The sequence below is a fragment of the Panthera leo genome, chromosome B4 (genome assembly GCF_018350215.1).
Source record: "Panthera leo isolate Ple1 chromosome B4, P.leo_Ple1_pat1.1, whole genome shotgun sequence".
In the NCBI taxonomy this organism is placed as follows: Eukaryota; Metazoa; Chordata; class Mammalia; order Carnivora; family Felidae; genus Panthera; species Panthera leo.
Window position 1 is genome coordinate 60036098 of NC_056685.1, and position 11158 is coordinate 60047255.

Sequence of the window (11158 nt, forward strand, 5' to 3'; positions counted from 1 at the left end):
AGACAGACGAAAAACATTTGCAGAATGATGTCATCCTGCCTCCTTGGATGATATCACTTTGTTCCTCAGATGTTTCACCCAGACTGTATGAGTCAACATCTATATTTGGGCATAAGGAGAACTACCTTTTGTGCTATGTGCCAATTCAGAAGTCTGTTTGTGCTAGTCTGGTTTAGCTCTGCCAAATTATTTTAGGCTCATGACCTCACCAGCAGCCCATGGTACTCTGTTTAATATCCCACAGCTTGAATTCCAGAACACTCGCTTTTGTGCAGTGAAATCTGAATTGGGTATTTTTCCCCTTTGCATTTGAAAGACACTAGGTTTGCATTTATAAATGCATTCATAGCTGATATCAAAAAGGTACAGTTGGAAATGTCAGAAGAAACCATACATAGATCCAAGAGATTATGTAGATTACTGGCATGACTAGAATAATAGTAATAGTTTCAATGGATTAAGTGCCAGACAATTTTCATAGATTGTCTCTTACTCTCACTGGAGCCCCAAAAGGTACCTGTGGTTTCCAGCTGAAAAAAATTTAAGTAAATTGCTTAGGTTTGCTCAGGCAGCAAATGGACGAGTAAGGACTCAGAGCCCGACCTGACCTCAAAGCTCATGTATTCTTGACACACTATGCTCTCTTCTCTAATATATCATGGTGTCCGTAACTGCAAAAGAGAAGTAAACTAAGTCCTATCAGCTATGTTCATGAGTGGTGGCCTAAACATTCATTTCTAGAAGCTCTTATAACATAGATGTAAATTACTTATCTAGCTTTTATTTGAAGGTAAATATTACAAATTATGTGTGTTGACCAAATTTAATAGTGAGTGATTATCTTCAGTGGGAGATCAGAGGAGAAGGCAAGAGAGGAAAGACAGAAATAGGTCTGCAGGGAAATTCAAAATTAAAGAAAACCTGGAGACGGTTTCTTATCAAATCTTGAAGAGGCATAAACTTTTCTGAACTATAGTGATTCTTAAGATAAATATGAGATCACTTTTCAGAATTTTAGTTCTTTTATATAAAACTGATTCAGATTCCCTGCAAGCAAGTGTACAATACTTATTTCAGAAAGAAAAGGAAACTAACATTTAGTTAGTGTCTATCCCACTGTACATAGTAGTTGCTCAGTAAGTGTGAATGAATGAATGGATGAACGTCTATGTTGTCCAACACACTGTGCTATGTGTTTCTTTTTTTTAAATTAAGGTATTTCATTTTGTTTTATTTTTTAAATATAAATAATTGTCAAGTTAGCTAACATATAGTGTATACAGTGTGCTCTTGGCTTTGGGAGTAGATTCCTATGTATTTCTATGCAATGGTATAGAGTTTTAAATAGGAGTTAAGGAGAGGGACATCGAGGCATTGATCTGGGCTTTTCCAGGTTGGAGTATTGATATGTGATACTATCATGGGGCTATTTCTCAAAGAATCACACCAATCCAAGAAATTATTTTAGGCAGGTTGTAGGGACATCGTTTGTTGTCTGTAATGATTCTATGGAACAGTGAATAGGAAACTACAGGAGGGGAGCAAGAAAAATACTGCTTCGAATGCCAATACTTGGCAAAGAGGCTGGCATGTGGGAGGCAGTCAACACATATTTGTTGTCCTATCAATCACTTCATAATCCGTGCAAGTCATATGTCCAACTCAGCTTAATGGGGTCACATTTTCCTTTATAGCCAAACAACACTCTCAAATTCTCATCCTCCTTGATGACAATGAAATTCTCAAGAGCAGAGGCCAATCTCCTTTCGCTCAGCATTTTATTGCTAATACTAACAAGGTACTTGACATATGGCAGCTGTTTGATGAATCTTGTTGGGCGAGTGAATGAAGGCTACATCATTAAAGATTCTGTCTCCAAGTATTTCTGGGGACACGCAGCTGGTCCTGGTTTTCATTGTCATCCCAGATGGAGACTGCCTATCAATCTTGGCTGCATAGCAATTGCTTCTCTGGGCTGCTGTGATCCCTTCATATACTTTGCTTAATCAGGGATCCAACTGCTCTCTCCATTTCCTGAAGCACTTCCTAGGAAGTTTTAGTGGCTTAGTAAATTTCACTTCACTCTTAAGGCTAACATGAAGGATTGATAACATTGCAAGGAAACCTAAAATTGTGCGGTAAATAATATTGCTCCTAGACTCCACAGGCCATGCCTCTCTCGAGGTCCCCACACTTTCTTCTTTAGTCTCATCAAGTTGTTGGGTGTATTTCTTCCCACTAAGGAGAGTTCTAGTTAATTCTGTCTCTTGTGGGTTGAATAGTGTCCCACTCCTCCACCCCCTCACCAACCAATTCATGTCTACCCAGAACCTGTGAATGTGACATTATTTGGAATGGGGTTTTGCAGATATAATCAAGTTATGATGAGGTCATATTGGATTAATGTAGGTCCTAAATCCAATGACTGGTGTCTTTACATAAAGAGGGCAGTTTGGATACAGAGACACAGAGGAGATACCAGAAAGAAAGCCATGTGAAGACAGGCAGAGATTAAATTTATGCTGTCACAAACCAAGGAATACCAAAGATTGCTGGCAAACCACCAGAAGCTATGAAAAGGCAAAGAAAAGGCAAAGAAAAGGCAAAGAAGTAACCTTCCCTAGAGCCTTCAGAGGGAACATGGCCCTGACAACAACTCCATTTTGGACTCTGAGCCTCCAGAACTGTGACAGAATACATGTCTTGTTTCAAGCCATCCAGTTCGTAGTAATTTGTTATGACAGCCTTAGGAAACTCATACACTGTGCCTGCTTCCTGAAACCAGGACTCTGAGATCTCTGCTGCCTCCAACCAGAAGAAATGAGAAGAAAAGAAAAAACAACAACAACAACAACAACAACGACGAACTCCCATCAAAAGAATCCCCTTAAGGGGCTCCTGGGTGGCTCAGCCTGTTAAGTGTCCGACTCAGGTCATGATATCATGGTTTGTGAGTTCAAGCCCCACATTGGGCTCCATGCTGACAGTGCAGAGCCTGCTTGGGATTCTCTCTTTCCCTCTCTCTCTGCCCCTCCCCCACTCACTCTCTCTCAAAAATAAATAAATAAACTTAAAAACAATTAAAAAAAAAAAGAATCCCCCTAAGATTATTTCCTTTTCCTCCTGCCACTGAAGAAGGCTTTTAGCATATTACATAGCTTATCAGTGAGAGGGGTGGCTCACCTCTGCAAGCCCCCTACTGAGAGAGGCTTCCGTTGGCAGCAAATCTGAAGTGACTCCCTAGCCGCTCTCTAGCCCATTACTGGGTTATATATCCTTCATGGCAATACCTGAAATATCTTGTTCATTCATTTTTTTATTGACTAAATCACGCCTCACCCCTAAAATTTAAGGTCTGTGAGAGTAGACCTTATCTCTTTGGTTCACAGCTAAATCCAAAGTTCCAAGAGCAATGCCTGGAACATAGCAAATCTTCAACAAAACGTACTCACTGACTGACTGAGTAACATTGCCAAATGCATAACTTAGAGTGGAGATGTTCACTCAAGAGAGAGGCTCTACTGGGTGTTATGTGGAAACCAATTTGACAATAAACTTCATATATTGAAAAAAAAATAAAGTGGTTGCAAGGAGGAAAAAAAAAGAGAGAGAGGCTCTATATCTCTCCTAGAAGGAGGAAATAATAATAGCGGTGGGGTATTTATGTTAATAGGCTATAAAAGGAGGACTGAGAAAGATTGCTTACTACAGTCGTAAGACTAGAGCTGAGTGTAAAGAATCTCCTTCCTCCTAAAAGTGAAGAGTAGACCTACAGACATCCAAACTTATCTTGGCTTTAAGGCAAAAGGATGCTTAGTTCGAAGCTTTTTGTTCTCTAAAATAGCAGGCATTGGAAAGTTGTCAAATAATGTGCTAAATATATGAACATAATTAAAATGAATTATTGACATTGAGACCTGATGTGATACTGAATTTACTAACTTTTGTCCAGGATTTTTTCTTCTTCCTTCCTTTTTTTTTTTTTTTTTTTTTTTTTTTTGCGGGTCAGAATTTTTAAAGCCATTCTAGGGGTGCTTAGGTGGCTCAGTGTGTTGAGTGTCTTACTCTTGATTTCGGCTCAGGTCATGATCCTAGGGGCATGAGATCAAGCCCTGCATCAGGCTCTGTGCTGAGTGTGGAGCCTGCTTAGGATTCTCTCTCCCTCTCTCTCTCTCTCTCTCTCCCCCCACCCCTCGCACCCACTCATGCTCTCTCTCTCTCTCTCTCTCTCTCTCTCTTTCTCTCAAATAAAAAGAAAAACTGCAATTCTGGGATGTTTTATCCTACTAGGATGTTACAGCATGGAATATAGTATTGGCTCTTAGAGTTCTGTATGCTGGAGTGCTTCGAAAAGACGAAAGTAGGATGGTTGGCACTCTCAGCTGAGGGCTGGGTGCATTAGGCAGAATGCTTTTCATAACGCCCATTCACTCAGAAAACACAGCCCATCCCCACCTGTCCTGAATAAGATACATTGGTCAGAGGCATATAAGCTCTCACATGCTTTTTATTTCTCTCCAATAAGTTCCTGCTTATTGAACCAAAACGCAACCTAATATGTTCTGGGGCAAGTCTTTGAAACAGTATATTGTCTGATGAAAGATGATTATTGTATTGCTGAAAAGTGGGAAACCACGTATGTCAAATATGTGTATTTTTCCACAGCATTTGATAATGTTGAGAAATCATTCTAACTAATCATCCAGGTGCATTATCAAAAACTGAACAAGGGAAAAATTGAAGTATAAAGAAGTTAAGAGAAAGAAAGCAATATGATTGACAAAGGAGGAAATGCCACACAGACTCTGGTTTTCGTCAATAGAAACACACCGTTTGTTATCTAATGCTGAATAACAAACTCTCCTTAAACTTTGTGGTTTACGGCAATTATTCTCGTGTATTTATGATTTTGCGATTTGGTCAGAACTCGGGAGACACAGCCTATGTCCGTTCCATTTGACGTCATCTGGGTGGTTCAACTGCTACTGGAAGATGGAGGGCCCACTCTCCAGATAGTTCATTCACATGGCTGGTCAGTTGGAACTGATTGTCGGCCATAGCCAGACAGGGTGTGTGTGTGTGTGCGTGTGTGTGTGTGTGTGTGTGTGTGTGGTGGAGAGGTGGGGCACAAAGTTAGACTGTTGGATTAGAGCACTAGGAAGCTAATGGAGCATGAGTTTGGAGGCAACAATACTGGAGGCAGGGAGTAAAGCTGGGGGCTGGTGGAGTGGTCCAGATGAGAGATAGTGACAGACTGAGTCTGGACAAAGGACCATTGTATAGGAAAGGACGGATTAAAGAGATGTTCAGGACATGTATTGTTATGATATATAGAATGTTTGATTATGTGAAATGCACAAAAGGAAAGAAGGAAATATACCAGATTATAAATTAATTATCTTCCCCCTGTAGTCTTCTTCCCAGGTCAGACCTAGGACGTTTGTGGGTGTAGAATCTAGGTAAGGGGCAAAGCAGAAATAAGGCCAAGACAGCCAGAGCAGCGAGGCTATTCTGCACAACCCTGAAAAATTAGAAACAGGGAGAAGGGGAGAATGAGTTTCCAAGGAGAAGTGTCAGGGAAGTTTGGGGGACTTTAGAGAGAGTAAAAAGACCGGTTAGAGTGGACGGCAGCTGCCAGGCATCAGGCACCATCTGTTATGTGAGTCCATAAAGACAGACCGGGAAAACAAGAAGTTTGGCTAGGTATTGATTCTCCTGAACTGGTGTTCTTTGAGGGAACCCTAAAGCGAATTGAGCTTTTCCACTGTTTTTCTTGTGAGACTGATATTTCTTGGGCTATGACTGTATGTTTGAATTCACCTATGTGTGGCTTGACATTTTGCAGCTTATCATTCCATGAGGGATGTGCAAGGAAAGTCCAGGAAATATCTGTGGTCTGCAGTTTAGATCCTTAAGTAGTGTCACCAACAGAGAATGGTGGAGGAAAAGCATGTGGTGGGAGAAGTCGGGGCGCATTGACTTGCAGTGTCTATGGTGATGGATTCCAATGGATATGTTGAGCAGACGGATTTGTGAGTCCGGGGCCTTAGAGGAAGGCGGACATTTGGGAGACTTAGCATTCAGGGAGCTGCTACAACTGTGAAGGTATGTAAGACCTGTCCAGGGGAAGGGGGACACATAGAGCAAAAAGAGAAGAGAGCTGGTGGGAAAATGGGAGAACATCAAGATTTGAAGAGTGTGCAGTGTTAAGAGTTGCTTAGGAAGGCGGCCAAGAAGAAAGAGTTAGAAAGGCTTAAGGGGCATCTGGAAAGTATGGTCTCACCAAAGCCAAGAGTTGAGAATTTCAGGAAGTAATTCACAGCATTACATTCAGCAGAAAGATTCACTAAAAATAAGGACAAAAACTAACCACTGGAATTCTTAATAGAAGGCAACTGATCACTCTGGCAAACCATGTTTTAGTGGAATGGCTGGGACAGAGCTATGCTGCAGGAACTGAGTGGGAGGTACAGAAGTGAGGACTTCCCAGAAGGCGTGGACTACGTTCAAATGTCTGGATGGGTAGGGGAGGACAGAGATGGCAGCAGAGACAGGGAAGGTATAGGGTCAAAGGAAGGTTTTGTGGGGGTTAAGACATTTTTTAAATGTTTATTTATTTTTGAGAGAGGGAGAACAAGAGAGAGAGAGATCATGCGTGAGCAGGGGAGGGGTAGAGAGAGAGGAGAGAGAGAATCTCAAGCAGGCTCCGCACCACCAGCCCAGAACCCCATGTGGGGCTCATACCCACGAACCGCAAGATTGCGACCTGAGCCCAAGTCAGACCCTTAACCGACTGAGTCACCCAGGCACCCTGGAAATAAAATACATCTAAAAAGGCAGTAAAATGCTGATAGTTCTATATACAGGTAGTTTTATTATGGGTAATTTATATTTTCTTATCGTTCACTTTGCCACATTACTAAATTTTCTAAGATAACATGCACTATTTTTAATAATCAGAAAAATGATAAAAATGACATTGTATCTGATGTTTGATTTATAAATTCTGATGACTATGGGCCGAAACCCATTAAGTTCTGACCCAATGTCACTCAAACACTCAAAAGGATATTTGAAGCTCTCTAAAAACCCTCAGAGCTCTGAAGTGATATAATGTCATTCCATGAAGAATGTTTTCCTTGGGAGGAAATCAAGCAATATTCCCAGGGTGTCGTTTTGTTTTGTTTTGTTTGTTTGTTTTGGCGAGCAGCCTTTATAACTGATGACTTTAGGGAATTTAGATAGTCCTGTTTAAAAATGGTAGGGTATTGGTATTTCAATTAGTTATGCAGTGGTTGATTAAAATTAAATTAATATGGCATATGTCTGCCTTTGCCACAGAACTGGTGATAAATCACATACAGTGATAACGTGTTATTGCTAATGCTGATGTTTTTTACCTTGGTGGGTGGATTGCTCATGAGTCTGTGTATCTGTGAAAAATGGCATGACTTTCCTTAGAATCAGAGCCACTCCCTATGTCTGATTACTTTCTTCAATCCTTTAAGTTTGGGTAGAATTTTTTTTTCCAGGGCTTTACTGTATTTAGAGATCTAGAATTCTGAGATCTGTATATAGGTGGGTGGACACGTATATGCTTCTTACTTCCAGATCACACCATCCAGGAGGACATAAGAGACTAAGTTTACTGGAGCCCTGTAATGGACAAGGCACTGTGCTACGTGCTGAGCCAAGATCCCATTCCTTGACCCCTAAGGTGCCTGGAACCCAATCTACTCTGGTGGATCTGTGGCAGTCCTCGCCCTTGAAGAAAGCCTGATCAGAGCAGCAGAAATTGCTTCGATTCAACATTTTTCATAGTGGAGGTTCAGGTCCTGACCTTCGGGAAGCACCGCCTTGTGTGAACTGTGTTAGAAATTACAGCCATCCTCAGCTTGTGGCCACTTCTTAGCTTTTTCTCACAGGCAATCCTATCCTTGAGGATGTCCAGGGCTCTCGCCACCTCACCAAGTCTAGCTGTCCCTCAGATCCTTGTTGAGCAGTGACCATGCCTGCCACACCACCCTGACTGCATTCATTTTCTATTGCTGCTGTAACAAATCACCACAAATGTGGCAGCTTAAAAATGAGACAGATTTGTTGTCTTAACATTCTGGAGGTGAGAAATTCCAAAACTGCCTTTATTGAGCAAAGTCAAGGTGTCTGCAAGGGCTGCTTCCTTCTGAAGGCTGTAGGGGAGGATCTGTTTTCTTGCTTTTTCTAGCTTCTGACACTGTATTTCTTGCATTTCTTTACTCGTGGGCCTTTCCTTCATTTTCAAAGGTGGCAGCATCCCATCATCAAATCTTAATCTCACTCTATTTCCACCTTCACATTACTTTGTCTCTTAGAAGATTGTGATTGCCTTGGGTCCACCTGGATAATCCAGGACAGTCTTCCCATCTCAAGACACCCAGCTTCATCACATCTGCAAAATCCCTTTTGCCATACAATGTAATAGTCACAGGTTCCGGGGATTAGGTCACGGACGGACGTCCTAACGTCCCTGGGGAGAGGGGAGTTGGAGGGGGAGACGGCATTCAGCCTACCATGCCATTTGCTGTTGGCCAGCTGCTACTATCATCAGTAGCCCTGAATGCAACACGTCAGTGCTTCTCGAGAGTGCTTGGTAGGGGCACCTGGGCGGCTCAGTCGGTTAAGCATTTGACTCTTCGTTTCAGCTCAGGTCATGAGCTCATGGTTTGTGAGTTTGGGCCCCATATCAGGATCCACGCTTACAGTGCAGAGCCTGCTTAGGATCCTCTCTCTCTCCTTCTCCCTCTGACCCTCCGCGGCTTGCACTCTCCCTTTCGAAATAAATAAACTTTAAAAAGAGTGCTCTGTAATATGTTAACACACATATGAGGTGGCATTTCCCCCCGCAGTTACAGGGCACGAGAGCTGGAAGTAGAACAATTTAGCTGGCTCTAGAGTCACACTGGCTGGATTTTAATCCTGGTCTCTGTCCCTTAACCGCTTACAAGCTGTGTGGCCCCAGGAAGGTTACTTGACCTCTCTAAATCTCAGTTTCCTCATCTGTAAAATGGCATCTGTCTCCCAGAGCTGTTGTGAAGGGTAAATGGGACAGTGCTTGTAAAGTACTTGGTATGGTGCCAGGCATATAGAAAAACATTCGATAGTTATTAGCTCTTATCAGTATTGTTAGTCTATCCTCCTCACATTACAGATAAAAAGAGGCTTAGAAATATTAAGCAGCTGATCTTTGCCTCACACTCTTGACCTCAGAATCTACAGACAAGGGAAAAACAAGTGAGGTGCTGGAGGTATTTGGGTCTGGTGGAGAAATCCCCTTCCCGCTACCTCTGCCCCCTTGCTAGTGCCATTCTCCACCCCATTCCAGAACATTCCACACATTCTGAGCCATAGTGCCACCATTTTTCCTTCAGTGCTTCCCTCATGCAGGGTGGCTCCCATTCTTCTGTCCTGCTGCTCTCCCTGCACAGGCCCTCAAACCTGTTTTGGAAACACTTGCTGCAGTTTTGATTAATGTTCTATAAAGTCTCACTGCTACTGCCTACTGGATTTGGGTGTCTGATTTGTATTTTATTTTATTTTATTTTATTTTATTTTATTTTATTTTTTTAACGTTTATTTATTTTTTGAGACAGAGAGAGACAGAGCATGAACTGGGGAGGGGCAGAGAGAGAGGGAGACACAGAATCGGAAGCAGGCTCCAGGCTCTGAGCCATCAGCATAGAGCCTGATGCGGGGCTCAAACTCATGGACCGCGAGATCGTGACCCAGGCCGAAGTCGGACGCTTAACCGACCGAGCCACCCAGGCGCCCCCAAAAAAAATTTTTTTAAAGAAAAAAGAAAAATACTGTAGACATAATTCCAAGTAGAAAAACTCCTATCCAATAGGAAGCTGTAAATGGTTCTAAAGAATACCAAAGAATGTGAAGTGTTTGCAGGGAAGGCAATAGATGATATTATTGCCTCTAAAAGGACTTGGTGTCCGAAGAAAACTGAGCTGGCCCATGAGGCAAACAGATGATGGAAATGTATCTGGAATGGGTGATTCAATTGACGGACATTTGGGCTCTTTTGATACTTTGGCTATTGTTGATAGCACTGCTATAAACATAGGGGTGCATGTGCCCCTTCAAATCAGCATTTTTGTATCCTTTGGATAAATTCCTAGTAGTGCAGTTTCTGGGTTGTAGAGTAATTCTATTTTTAATTTTTTGAGGAACCTCTACACTGTTTTTCAGAGTGGCTGCACCAGTTTGCATTCCCACCAATAGTGCAGTAGGGTTCCCCTTTCTCCACATCCTCGCCAACATCTGTTGTTTCCTGAGATGTTAGTTTTAGCCACTTGGACCGGTGTGAGGTGGTATCTCATTGCGGTTTTGATTCATCAAAAATTTTCTGAGAGCCACCATGCGCCAGGCATTATTCTAAGCACTGTGGAAATACCAGTAAACCAAACAAAGATCCCTGTCTTTTTAATCATGTCCATTCTGTGTGTGCTGTCTGTAATGTAGATCTTTAATATCAAACACACTCTGATGTGAGATCAACACATGTGTGATCAACACATGACGTGTCCTCCACACGATGTACAAGATATGCAGTACTTCCAATCTCCCAAAGTTCCCCAGATGAAGAGCCCAGGTATTGCCTTAATTCCATGCCTCTCCTCTCCCTTCTGCCACTGAGCATGAATCCCCATCTGGACCGTTTCCAAACCACCCTGCTGGAAGCATGACGTCAGCTCACAAATTGCGGCACCGAGTTTATAAACTTCAACTGATAAATGAGTTTAAAGCTTGGAAACCAAATAATTGCCCCTCGAGACTTGCAGACTAGACAACACAAATTGCTCACTGCTGACACAAAGATTCCAAGCTAGGGTTTTCCTTTCAGAGGCTTTAACCATGCTATTTAAGGGAACACAGATTTTACTTTTGCTCTGATTAAAACCTATTATAATAACATGGGTCATTGTTGGATAAGAACTCCTTTATTTCTCCTAATAGGAATAGTAACTTGGTGGTACACACACACACACACACACACACACACACACACACACACGCTATGTGGGTTGTGTGTATCCATGAGTGCATGTGTAATTGTGCAGTTTCTTTACCTGTTTTCTTCCATGCCTCACCTCTCTTCCCAGCTTCAGAGTTC